The sequence below is a fragment of the Balaenoptera acutorostrata genome, chromosome 7 (genome assembly GCF_949987535.1).
Source record: "Balaenoptera acutorostrata chromosome 7, mBalAcu1.1, whole genome shotgun sequence".
NCBI lineage: Eukaryota > Metazoa > Chordata > Mammalia > Artiodactyla > Balaenopteridae > Balaenoptera > Balaenoptera acutorostrata.
This window is the reverse complement of record NC_080070.1, coordinates 81,415,849-81,429,893: the sequence shown is the minus strand read 5'-3', so window position 1 is coordinate 81,429,893 and position 14,045 is coordinate 81,415,849. Positions and strand designations below refer to the sequence as shown.

Genomic DNA, 14,045 nt, shown 5'->3' with positions numbered 1-14,045 from the left:
CCAATGCTATTATGTGAAGCATGGAATCTTTAATCATGATAATAGCAATAAATGGTAAGTAAATACACTTCTTTTCTTTCCCCCTTTATCTCTGTTACCACCCCCTTCACATTCTTCTACACCTCATCCCACAGATGGCATTTCTTGCCAAATTCACGTTTGGGCACCACCTGCTACTTGTAACAGTACGACTCTGTCGAAATATTTTTAGCACCTGCAAATTAAACTGTCCTTCAGGTGCAATCTCACACTTAATGAAAATGACATCTTGGCACGAGACATATGGCTGCCTTTATGATTCATTTGGCAGCTTGAGCTTATTTAAATAATGAACACATTTTGCTGCTCTCAGCATTAGGATCAATCGGATTCGCTAGTATGGCAAAATTCTGACCAGCATTTGACTGGACTTCTCCCTTCCACTGACAATCCCCAAAGAACAAGAACATCCAACTAAAATTGTAGAAATATTTTTTCTGAAAATGAATCAAATCTACTGGATGATTAATTAAGGCTTTTGGAGTACCTATAAATTTAAAAGGTAGGACATATATTGGTTTTCTAGGACATAAATTACAGATAGTTCATCTGGATAGAGGTTGGAATTAATGATTATAAACTCTCTTGTGCAACTTTAAGAGGAATAGTTAGTTTCACACCGTGAAACATTCAGACAATCCTCTTGTAAAAGCTTGTTAGGGGGTTCCAGACCAGAACAGAAGGGAAAAAAACCCACTGCAGAAGAACAGCCCTAATTATCTAACTCTGTGAATCAATCCTGACACCATCTATGAGAGGACAGGAAAGCGTGAAAATTCACATAGTTCACAAAAAAACATATACACTCTTGTTCTCTTCACACTTAAAAGGTGATTTCACTGACATTATGACTATGTAGGAAGGAAAATCCTTACTAAATATACACCTTGAATTAACAACATAAAAATAAACAAATTCTTACTTCATTGTACATATATAAAAACTGTTCTGTGATAGGAGTCAAAGAGAACTGGATAGAAACGAGGCTTCTCCCAGTCACTAGACTTTTAACTTCAAAAAATGAATTAACGTCAACTAGCCTCAGTTTCTTTATCTGCCAGAAGCACATGCCTCTGAGGGGTGCTGGGAGAATTACATTAGAAAATATATATACATCTACACCTACACATACATATATGTCTGTCTGTCTATCTATCTATTCAACATCTCCCTCCCTCCCTATCTATATCACTGTATCACAGGGCTTCAAAATTGCTAGCTGTTATTATTTTAGAACACTGTTTATAAAACTTTGAGAAATATCCAATGTAAATATATGTTTAAAAGTTAATGGTGGGAATTCCCTGGCGGTCCAGTGGCTAAAACTCCATGTTTCTACTGCTGGGGGCCCGGGTTCGATCCCTGGTCAGGGAACTAATATCCTGCAAGCCGCGTGGTGCCACCAAAAAAAAAAAGGGAAAAAAAAAGTTAATCGTAACAGAAACTTAGATTGCTAATGAAAGCAAGCTGAATCAGAAGCCAGCTGATAAGAAAGCTATAAACCTGTTAAAGACAACTGAGAAGAACAAAGACCAATTGTAAATTATGTAAATCGTATAACTTCATTTTTACAATTAAAAAAAATATTTCCAGTATCACAGCCTTAGACTTCAAAATACTTACAAGTTGCTGATGCGGAAAAATCCTCACCAGATGAAGGCCAGTGCACCAGGATAGCAGCCATAGTGACTAGTTTCTTCCCCTTTCAGCTTTGATGCAACATAAGGGGGAAAAAAGGCCCCCAAGAATCAGAAGACCATGAATGGGAACTTCCAGCACATTGGGAATGCAGGGAATGCAGCATAAGGTCATCTCGCATTCTTAGCTAACAGCCTAAGCATAATGGATATATCATTTTTGGCTGTGGAATAGAAAAACCTCTGGCTGCCAAGGAACAGGCCTGGAAAAACTTTTGATGCTTAGCTGGCTGGGAAACTATGCACAGCCCTTGGGATAGTTTAACCCGAAGAAAGGTTCAAAATTAATCATGCCAGGAAAGAGAGAAGGGCTGATTAGAATGGAAGATGAGCACAAATGGTAAGTGAAAATAAAAAGTACTATTTATTTTGCCCCTTCCTTGTCCTTCTTATACATTATTTTAAGCCACACTCATCCCAGAAAGAAACTCTGACATTAAGACTCAACAAATGCTCAAAATGCAAACTAGAAACTGGCAAAGCTAGGATGTGAACAAGAGCTGAGTTTTTTTACTGCATCAAGCAGCATCAAATATTTATATCTATGTATTTTGTAATTTTTGTAATATGTCTCTAGGCTGCATATACACATACACTATTTGATTATTATTTACTATTTTAATAAAGAGATCAGCTTTTAACTTTAATAAAAAATTAGTGGAAAACCTTGATGCTTTCTACCACTTCAGACTCCTTTAAAAGGCATTCAAGGTCTTCACTATCCAGTGCCCCCCTGTATAATTCTAGGCTCACCTCCCATTGCATTTCCCTCTGTATCCTCCTCTCTTATCACTCTGGATTCTCAGAACTTTCACTCTTTCATGCAAATTCTCTATGAAGAATCATGCCAAATTTTCAAGATCCTTTTCTAGTATTTTCCAAAAGTACTTTCTTTATATTCTTCCAGTGGAAATTTGTCTTCTGGGTTTCCACAATATTTTGTTTAGACTTCAATTAAAGTAGTTATACCATCTCATCTGCCCTAAATTATTCTTTACGATATAGGATGTTTCTTCACAAAGTTCTTTTGAGGCAGGGCTTTGTCATTCATCTTCAAATCCTCTCTGCTTCTTAAGATAGTACATTACCCTTTACATTCTAACTAACTTAAACTCAACTGAACACATTTTTTTTTTAATTCATGTCTTAGTTTAGGTCCTTAAAGTTTTCCCACACTTTAATAGCTTTCTGAGTTTCTTGCTATCAGTCTTACCTTCCTACATTTTTTCTTCTACATAATGCCAAAAGTGACTTCATCAACATTCAGTTTGTTTACGGCAATCCACTGTTTTTTTTTTTTAATTTTTAATAGATCTTTATTGGAGTATAATTGCTTCACAATACTCTGTTAGTTGATGCTACGCAACAAAGCGAATCAGCCATATGCATACACATGTCCCCATATCCCCTCCCTCTTGAGCCTCCTTCCCCTCCTCCCTATCCCACTCCTCTAGGTCATCGCAAAGCACCGAGCCCATCTCCCTGTGCTATGCTGCTGCTTCCCGTCAGCCAACTATTTTACATTCGGTAGTGTTATCTATGTTGACGCTACTCTCACTTCGCCCCAGCTTTGCCCTCCCACCCCATGTCCTCAAGTCCATTTTCTATGTCTAACTCTTTATTCCTGCCCTGCAACTATGTTCATCAGTACCATTTTTTTTTTGGATTCCATACATATGTGTTAGCATACCGTATTTGTTTTTCTCTTTCTGACTTACTTCACTCTGTATGACAGACTCTAGGTCCATCCACCTCACTACAAATAACTCAGTTTCGTTTCTCTTTATGGCTGAGTAACATTCCATTGTATATATGAGCCACATCTTCTTTATCTATTCATCTGTCGATGGACATTTAGGTTGGTTCCATGTCCTGGCTATTGTAAATAGTGCTGCAATGAACATTGTGGTACATGTCTCTTTTTGAATTATGATTTTCTCAGGGTATGTGCCCAGTAGTGGGATAGGTGGATCATATGGTAGTTCTATTTTTATTTTTTAAGGAACCTCCATACTATTCTCCATAGTGGCTGTATCAACTTACAATCCCACCAACAGTGTAGGAAGTTTCCCTTTTCACCACACCCTTTCCAGCATTTATTGTTTCTAGATTTTTTGATAATGGCCATTCTGACCGGTGTGAGGTGATACCTCACTGTAGTTTTGATTTGCATTTCTCTCATAATTAGTGATGTTGAGCATCTTTTCATGTGCCTCTTGGCCATATGTATGTCTTCCTTAGTGAAATGTCTATTTAGGTCTTCTGCTCATTTTTTAACTGGATTATTTGTTTTTTTGATATTGAGCTCCACGAGCTGTTTGTATATTTTGGAGATTAATCCTTTGTCTGCTGTTTCATTTGCAAATATTTTCTCCCATTCTGAGGGTTCTTTTTTGGTCTTGTTTATGGTTTCCTTTGCTGTGCAAAAGCTTGTAAGTTTAATTAAGTACCATTTGTTTATTTTTGTTTTTATTTCCATTACTCTAGGAGGTGGGTCAAAAAAGATCTTGCTGTGGTTTATGTCAAAGAGTGTTTTTCCTATGTTTTCCTCTAAGAGTTTTATGGTGTCTGGTGTTACATTTAAGTCATTAATCCATTTGGACTTCAGTTTTGTGTATGATGTAGGTAGTGTTCTAATTTCATTCTTTTACATGTAGCTGTCCAGTTTTCCCAGCACCACTTACTGAACAGGCTGTCTTTTCTCCATCACATATTCTTTTCTTTGTTGTAAGTTAGATGCCCATATGTGCATGGGTTTATCTCTGGGCATTCTATCCTGTACCATTGATCTATATTTCTGTTTTTGTGCCAGTACCATAGTGTCTTGATTACTGTAGCTTTGTGGTATAGTTCGAAGTCGGGGAGCCTGATTCTTCCAACTCTGGTTTTCTTTCTCAAGATTGCTTTGGCTATTCGGGGTCTTTTGTTTCCTAAGAATTGTGAACTTTTTGGTTCTAATTCTGTGAAGGATGCCATTGGTAGTTTGACAGGGATTGCACTGAATCTGTAGATTGCTTTGCATAGTATAGTCATTTTCACCATATTGATTCTTCCAATCCAGAACATGGTATATTTCTCCATCTGTTTATGTCATCTTTGATTTCTTTCATCAGTGTCTTATAGTGTTCTGAGTACAAGCCTTTCGCCTCCTTAGGTGGGTTTATTCCTAGGTATTTTATTCTTTTTGTTGCAATGGTAAATGGGAGTGTTTCCTTAATTTCTCTTTCTGATTTTTCATTGTTGGTGTATAGGAATGCCAGATATTTCTGTGCATTAATCTTGTATCCTGCAACCTTAGCAAATTCACTTATTAGTTCTAGTAGTTTTCTGGTGGCATGTTTGGATTTTCTATGTATAGTATCATGTCATTGGCAAACAGTGACAATTTTATTTCTTCTTTTCCAATTTATATTCTTTTCCTTTTTCTTCTCTGATTGCTGTGGCTAGGACTTCCAAAACTATGTTGAATAAGAGTGGCGAGAGTGGATATCCTTGTCTTGTTCCTGATTAGTGGAAATGCTTTCAGTTTTTCACCATTGAGTGTGATGCTTGCTGTGGGTTTGTCATATATGGCCTTTATTATGTTGAGGTAGTTTCCCTCTATGCCCATTTTCTGGAGAGTTTTTATCATAAATGGGTGTTTAATATTGTCAAAAGCTTTTTCTGCAACTATTGAGATAATCATATGGTTTTACTTTCTTAATTTGTTAATGTGGTGTATCACATTGATTGATTTGCATATATTGAAGAATCCTTACATCCCTGGGATAAATCCCACTTGATCATGATGTATGATACTTTAAATGTGTTGCTGGATTCTGTTAGCTAGTTTTTTTTTTTTTAAAGATTTATTGATTGATTGATTGCTATGTTGGGTCTTTGTTTCTGTGCTAGGGCTTTCTCTAGTTGCAGCAAGTGGGGGCCACTCTTCATCGCGGTGCATGGGCCTCTCACTATCGTGGCCTCTCTTGTTGCAGAGCACAGGCTCCAGACGCACAGGCTCAGTAGTTGTGGCTCACAGGCCTAGTTGTTCCACTGCATGTGGGAATCTTCCCAGACCAGGGCTCGAACCCATGTCCCCTGCATTAGCAGGCAGATTCTCAACCACTGCGCCACCATGGAAGCCCCTGTTTGCTAGTATTTTGTTCAGGATTTTTGCATCTGTGTTCATCAGTGATACTGGTCTATAATTTTCTTTTTTTGTGATATCTTTTTCTGGTTTTGGTATCAGGGTGATGGTGGCTTCGTACAATGAATTTGGGAGTGTTTCTCCCTCTGCAATTTTTTGGAAGAGTTTGAGAAGGATGGGTGTCAGCTCTTCTCAAAATGTTTGATAGAATTCACCTGTGAAGCCATCTGGTCCTGGGCTTTTGTTTGTTGGAAGATTTTTAATTACAGTTTCAATTTCATTACTTGTGAGAGGTCTGTTTATATTTTCTAATTCTTCCTGGATCAGCCTTGGAAAGTTGTAGTACCTTTCCAAGAATTTGTCCATTTCTTCGTGGTTGTCCATTGTATTGGCGTATAGATGTTTGCAGTAGTCTCTTATAATCCTCTGTATGTCTGCAGTGTCAGTTGTGATTTCTCCTTTTTCATTTCTAATTTTATTGATTTGCATCCTCTCCCTTTTTTTCTTGATGAGTCTGGCTAAGGGTTTATCAATTTTGTTTATCTTCTCAAAGAACCATCTTTTAGTTTTATTGATCTTTACTATTGTTTTCTTCATTTCTATTTCATTTATTTCTGCTCTGATCTTTATGATCTTTATGATTTCTTTCCTTCTACTGACTTCGGGTTTTCTTTGTTCTTCCTTCTCTAGTTGTTTTAAGTGTAGGGTTAGATTGTTTATTTGAGATTTTTCTTGTTTCTTGAGGTGATATTGTATCCCTATAAACTTCCCTCATAGAATTGCTTTTGCTGTGGCCCATAGGTTTTGGGTTGTCGTGTTTGCATTGTCATTTGTTTCTATGTATTTCTTGTTTCTTCTTTGATTTCTTCAGTGATCTCTTGGTTATTTAGTAGTGAACTGTTTAGCCTCCATGTATTTGTGTTTTTTACAGTTTTTTTCCTGTAACTGATTTTCAGTCTCATAGAGTTGTGCTCAGAAAAGATGCTTGATATGATTTCAATTTTCTTAAATTTTCCGAGGCCTGATTTGTGACCCAAGATGTGATCTATCCTGGAGAATGTTCCATATGCACTTGAGAAGAAAGTGTATTCTGCCACTTTTGGGTGGAATGTTCTATAAATATCAATTAGATCTATCTGGTCTATTGTGTTATTTAAAGCTTGTGTTTCCTTATTTATTTTCTCTTTGGAGGATCTGTCCATTAGTGTAAGTAGGGTGTAAAGTCCCCTACTACGACTATGTTACTGTCAATTTCCCCTTTTATGGCTGTTAGCATTTGCCTTATGTATTGAGGTACTCCTATGTTGGGTGCATAAACATTTATAATTGTTATATCTTCTTCTTGGATTGATCCTTTGGTCATTATGTAGTGTCCCTCCTTATCTGTTGTAACAGTCTTTTTTTTTTTTTTTTTAAAGTTCTCTTTATTTATTTATGGCTGTGTTGGGTCTTCATTTCTGTGCGAGGGCTTTCTCCAGTTGCGGCGAGAGGGGGCCACTCTTCATCGCGGTGCGCGGGCCTCTCACTATCATGGCCTCTCTTGTTGCGGAGCACAGGCTCCAGACGCACAGGCTCAGCAATTGTGGCTCACGGGCCTAGTCGCTCTGCGGCATGTGGGATCTACCCAGACCAGGGCTCAAACCCATGTCCCCTGCATTGGCAGGCAGATTCTCAACCACTGCGCCACCAGGGAAGGCCCCAGCCTTTATTTTAAAGTCTATTTTATCTGATACGAGTATTGCTACTCCAGCTTTCTTTTGATTTCCATCTGCATGGAGTATATTTTTCCATCCCTTCACTTTCAGTCTGTATGTGTCCCTAGGTTTGAAGTGGGTCTCTTGTAGACAGCACATATATGGGTATTGTTTTTGTGTCCATTCAGCCAGTCTGTGTCTTTTGGTTGGGGCATTTAATCCATTTACATTCAAGGTTATTATTGATATGTATGTTCCTATTACCATTTTCTTAATTGTTTTGAGATTGTTTTTGTGGGTCTTTTTCTTCTCTTGTGTTTCCTGCCTAGAGAAGTTTCTTTAGCATTTGTTGTAAAGCTGGTTTGGTGGTGGTGAATTCTCTTAGCTTTTGCTTGTTTGAAAAGCTTTTGACTTCTCCACCGAATCTGAATCACATCCTTCCTGGGTAATCTTGGTTGTAGGTTTTTCTTTTTCATCACTTTAAATATATCTTGCCATTCCCTTCTGGCCTGCAGAGTTTCCACTGAAAAATCAGCTGATAACCTTATGGGGATTCCTTTGTATGTTATTTTTTGTTTTTCCCTTGCTGCTTTTAATATTTTTTCTTTGAATTTAATTTTTGATAGTTTGATTAATATATGCCTTGGTGTGTTTTTCCTAGGGTTTATCCTGTATGGGACTCTCTGTGCTTCCTGGACTTGATTGACTATTTCCTTTCCTGTGTTAGGGAAGTTTTCAACTATAATCTCTTCAAATATTTTCTCAGACCCTTTCTTTTTCTCTTCTTCTTCTGGGACCCCCTATAATTCGAATGTTGGTTCGTTTAGTGTTGTCGCAGAGGTCTCTGAGATTGTCTTCAATTCTTTTCATTCTTTTTTCTTTATTCTGCTCCTCGGCAGTTATTTCCACCATTTTGTCTTCCAGCTCACTTATTCATTCTTCTGCCTCAGTTATTCTGTTATTGATTCCTTCTAGTGTATTTTTCATTTCGGTTACTGTGTTGTTCATCTCTGTTTGTTCTTTAGTTCTTCTAGATCTTGTTAAACATTTCTTGTATTTCCTCAATCTGTGCCTCCATTCTATTTCCGAGATTCTGGATCATCTTTACTATCATAACTCTGAATTCTTTTTCTGGTAGATTCCCTATTTCCTCTTCATTTATTTGGTCTTGTAGGTTTTTACCTTGCTCCTTCATTTGTGACATATTGTTTTGCAGTCTTATTTTTATTTTTTAATTTTTTTTATGAGTGGGATTGTGTTCCTGTCTTACTGGTTGTTTGGCCTGAGGCGTCCAACACTGGGGTTTGTAGGCTATTGGGCAGAGCTGGGTCTTGGTGCTGAGACGAGGAACTCTGTGAGACCTCACTCCAATGAATATCCCTTGGGGTCTGAGGTTCTCTGTTAGTCCAGTGCTTTGGACTTGGAGCTCCCACCACAGGAGCTTTGACCCGACCCCAGGCTTGTGAACCAAGATCCTGCAAGCCACCTGGGAGCCCAGCAGGCTTCCTGGGCTTGAGTGGGTGGGGTAATCGCCCTCCACTCCTCTCCTGCTCTTCCCACTTGCCTCTCCTGATCTCCCCAGCCTCCCTCCTATGCCCTCAAGGACCCACGCGGTCTGGAGGGGACCTTGGAGGGCAGGGGACTGGCCTGGGAGCTCAGCAGGCTCTTCGGGTCCGAGTGGGTGGGGCAATCACCCTCCGCTCCTCTCCCGCTCCTCCCGGAGGGCCCCTCCCACCTGCCTCTCCTGATTTCCCCAGCCTCAGGGGTGCCGATCCTGTCTGGCCTCCACTTCTCCTCCACCCCTCAGTCCCCCTACGTCCTACTGGTGTTCCTCCCGTCTCCTTGGGTGTCAGAGTCCCCCAACCGTGGCCAGCAGGCACCTTGGTTGTGGGGAAACCCTACCTCCGCGTCTTCCCACACCGCCATCTTGACTCCTCCTCTCCCAATCTCCTGTTTAACATTCTCCTTCATACAGTTTTAGTTGGAATATAAATTGGTCTGGCAGTTTCTTATAAAACCAAACATATATCTACCCTATGAACCAGCCATTCCACTAATTGCTATTTAATTGAGAGACCTGAAAGCTTATGCCCACAACCATACTTGAACAAGAATGGCTACAGCAGCTTTTTTAAGCTGAGGTGTGTATCAACAGGAGAACAGATAACACAATGTGGTGTAGCCATACAGTTAAATACTTCTCAGAAATAAAAACAAACAAATTACTGATAGATGCAATGACATGGATGAATTTCAAAAACATTTAAACAAAGGAGCATCTATTGTATAATTCCATTTATGTGAGTTTCTAGAATAGGCAAGAGTAATCTATTATGTAAAATTCAGAATAGTGGATTCCTCTGGGAACAAGGGTGTAGGGAACAATTAGGAAAGGGCAGGAGAAAACTTCCTGAGGTGTTTCTGACCTTGATTGGCATTTGGGGTACAGGAGTATATCATTTGCCACAACTCAGTGAGTACTACACTTAAGATTAGTGCATTTCATTGTATATAAATTTCATCTGAATAGAAAAAATACACAAATATTGAGCTCATATCATTGTTAATCATATGAGAATGGTGTGATGGTGTCTGAGATCTACTTTGAATTCATAAAAAAAGATGGTTGATGGATGAAGAGGAATGGATGGATAGCTATGTGATAAATTATAGAAAATTATAAATTTGTAGAATATAGATTGAGGACAAATACGTATCACTGTCAAATTCTTTCAGCTTACGTGTATTTGAAATTTTTCATAGAAAAATAATTTAAAAATACTTCTATGCCTCCTGAAACAAAAAATAGTATGTTTTTACTAACTTTCGGCTAAGGTGAGCTAAGGCACGTATAAGGATTAAGACAAATTAAGAAAATACAGCCTGTAAATTATTATTACAGGTGGTGAATAAAAACATTTACTTTTTTTCTTTACTAATACTTATCTTTATGGCTTAATCTTACATTCAAACTGCAGCAAAATGGAGAAATTTGAACAATATAACTGAGTCTGAGCTCCAAACATTACTTAGATTTTCATAGAGAAGCAAATTTGATCTGATAAAATCTTCAATGTATGGTTGATTTTCTATATCTAGATAGCACGTTATGTTCTTTTTACTTAAATATTATCGTTTTTAACTTCTTGTATTCAAATAGGAACTTTTTCATATTGTAATTGCCTACATGCTGTAGAACTATGTTTGGAAAGTAAATTGGTAATAAATATTTAGTTTTTGATTTTTTTTTAAGAAAATACATATTGCTGTATTTTGGTTTTGTCTTTCTGTCCTGCTGATTGATTTATTTCTATCATGTATATCTTACAATCATTTCTCTATTTTGGTGAATTTCTCAAATTACAGAAACATAGTGTTGAGCACAAAGTAGGTTTTAAGGAGAGTGATTGGAATATTAATCTAATTTAAACCAAATGGATCTATCATGAGTTCATATGACTATTTGTCATCATTACTTACAATTTGATACTTATCTACTAAAATGTGGTCTATTTCCACTCTCTGATCTTGTAAGTATGTGGTCTTTTTTATTAATTGCTTGTAAAAGAAGAGTTCTTCAATATTTAAATATGGGAATGATATAATTATGTGCTTTACTCATTGTATATTAGAGTGACCTTTTCCATTGCAGATTTTGAGAGTTGTATAATGATGTCCTTTCATTTACAGGTACAATGTATAATGATTTATAGGTCTGTGTTTTATCATGATAAATATAGATTAGAAATATTTTGATATAATAATTTAGATTTAATACAGTTACCTCAACTATAATATTTGTAGGCATTTCTATAATTTTGGACTATTTATTATGTCTTAAATGCAGGAAGCTGAAATATTTACAAGTGATTCCTTGTATTAGGTTCTAAACAAATAAGTTCATACCCATCCATCATCATAAACTGTCCTTTTATCATTTACATTATGTTTTTAAATTATGTTAAGTATAAACTACTGTATGAACAGACTAGACGATTTGTTATTTGAGAAAATCAGAGGAATTTCATGAAGGAAATAATTTCATAGAAGAATTTTTCATTACCTCATAATGGTTATACATGCATATATACACACATATAATGCACATACTCTTGAGGTAATAATTTGGATATTGATTTTGATTATATTTAAACCTTAAGGACTCAATACAGATTTTTTTCCCAATGGATTTCTATAAAATTGAAAAGGTTTGGGAAAAAGACAATTTTAAAAAATATTTTGTCATTACAGGACAGGTCAACAATAAATGGAATATGTATAATGTAAACGCTGCTCTCTAAAAACAAAATCATGCTATCAATAGAGTCCATGTTCATAAAGTAATTACAATATTTTTCATACAATACAAACTAAAAATAAATTTTGAACCTGGATGAGGAAAACCAAGGCAGCACACTTTCATTTCCTACATCCAAAGAAAATAAAACTTTCTGTTTAGAAAAGTCATTGCTCCATGATAAAAAGTAATTTGTATGATCTTACTTAATCGATGACTTCACACTAAAACTTTCCTGTAAAGAGAAAATTGGTAGAGGTTCAAGAAACATGGTATTTCCTAACTCACTTCATTTTAAATTAGAGCACGTTTTTCTTCCCTTTGCCAGAAAGATCATCACATTTCTTTACACAGTGTACTTACTCTACTTTATTAAACGAGATGAAAAAGTGCATTTAAGTGAATGTGATTTATTTTTTAAAAGTTTCAGTGCTTGAGCAAGGAGCTAAAAAAGAAAAAAGAAAAACCCACACCAAAGAGATATAGTACAGGAGTGATTTAAATTCTCTTAGAAGGAAGAAAAACATAGCAGTAACTCCTTTCAACTCTTTCTCCAATCTGCAGTCATATCTCACTCATTTGGTAACATTTAAAATAAGGGGAATGATGTACGTTTAAGAGACATTTCATAGAAATAAATACATCTTTTGAAAAACATTTATATAAAGAGAATGAGAATACAAGTCTCAGATTATGAGAAAATATTTGCAAAAGACATCTGATAAAAGACTGTTATCCAAGATAGACAAAGAACTCTTAAAGTTCAATAAGAAAACAAACAACTGAATTAAAAAATGGGCCAAAGACTTTAATAGACATCTCACTAAAGAAGATATGCAGAAGGCAAATAAGCACAGAAAGATCTCCACATCACATGTCATTAGGAAAATGCAAATTAAAACGAGATACCACTACACATCTATTAGAATGGCCAAAATCCAGAACACTGACAATACTAAATGCTGGCAAGGATTTGGAGCAGTGGAAACTCTCATTTACTGGTGGTGGGAATTCCAAATGACACAGGCACTATGGAAGACAGTTTGGTGGTTTTTACAAAACTAAACATACTCTTACCATATGGCCCAACAACTGTGCTCCTTGGTATTTACCCAAAGGAGCTAAAAAGTTATACCCACACAAAAACCTGCCCATGATGTTTATAGCAGCTTTATTCAAAGTTGCTAAAACTTGGAAGCAACCAAAATGTGCTTCAGTAGGTGAATCCAGACAATGGAATATTACTCAGAGCTAAAAAGAAATGAACCTATCAAGCCATGAAAAGACACAGAGGAAACTTAAATGCATATTAGTAAGTGAAAGAAGCCCATGTGAAAAAGGTTACACACTGTATGGTGTGATTTCAACAACATGACATTCTGGAAAAGGCAAAACTACGGAGACAGTAAAAACATCAGGGGTTGCTGGGATTAAGGGGAAGAAAAGAATGAATAGGTTGAGCACAGAGGATTTTTGGGTCAGTGGCTTCACAGTGGCTACACTGACAAACTTTGTATGATATTATAATAGATCATACAAAGTATATACATGTCATTTATACATTGGTCCAAACACCAAGAGTGAACCCTAATATAAACTACAGACTTTGGGTGATAATGATGCATCCGTGTAGATACATCAACTGTAACAAATGTACACTCTGGTGGGGGATGTTGATAATGGGGAAGCTAAGCATGTGTGGGAGTAGGGCTATGCGGAAAATCTCTATCCCTTTCATTCAATTTTACTGTAAACCTAACTAAAAGTGCTCTAAAATACAAGGCCTATTATTTTCAAATAATTATAATAACATATTACCCTAAATTAACAGTATTCTTCTATGCATTAAGAACTCTAATTGCAGTTCAATCCTTTCCTATCATGTTAAGAACACTTTTTTCTACTCTTAGCTAACATATTTTACTTAGCCAGAAAAAGTCATTTGATTTATTTTTCAACCTTAAAAAGGTAACATATATTTTATTTTTAAAATATTAAGGTAATGAATTAAGAGGTTTCCTACTTACTGAATCATCCTTGTAACACTAGAATTGATTTCATGTGTTTATTTGGAATATCTGGATACTCATAAATGTATTTGTTTCTAGTTTTCCTTTTTGTCTGATATTGTTATTGGTGATACTATAGCTCCAGGTGACTTGAATGGCTTGAAAGCCTTTTTATCTTTG

The 14,045-nt window shown here is 36.5% G+C and overlaps 1 protein-coding gene and 1 long non-coding RNA gene across 4 annotated transcripts in view; one reads left to right on the top strand and one right to left on the bottom strand.

Annotated features, from left to right (window-relative positions):
• SEMA3A (semaphorin 3A) overlaps window positions 1-14,045 on the bottom strand; it is a 495,018-nt gene that overhangs the window by 66,117 nt on the left and 414,856 nt on the right. The gene's annotated exons all lie outside the window — the stretch shown is intronic.
• Window positions 1,945-14,045, top strand: part of LOC130708632 (uncharacterized) — a 63,801-nt gene continuing 51,700 nt past the window's right edge. For both annotated transcript variants that reach the window (XR_009008907.1, XR_009008908.1), the window contains exon 1: window positions 1,945-2,076. This is a non-coding gene — a long non-coding RNA (uncharacterized LOC130708632). The remainder of the gene's footprint in view (window positions 2,077-14,045) is intronic.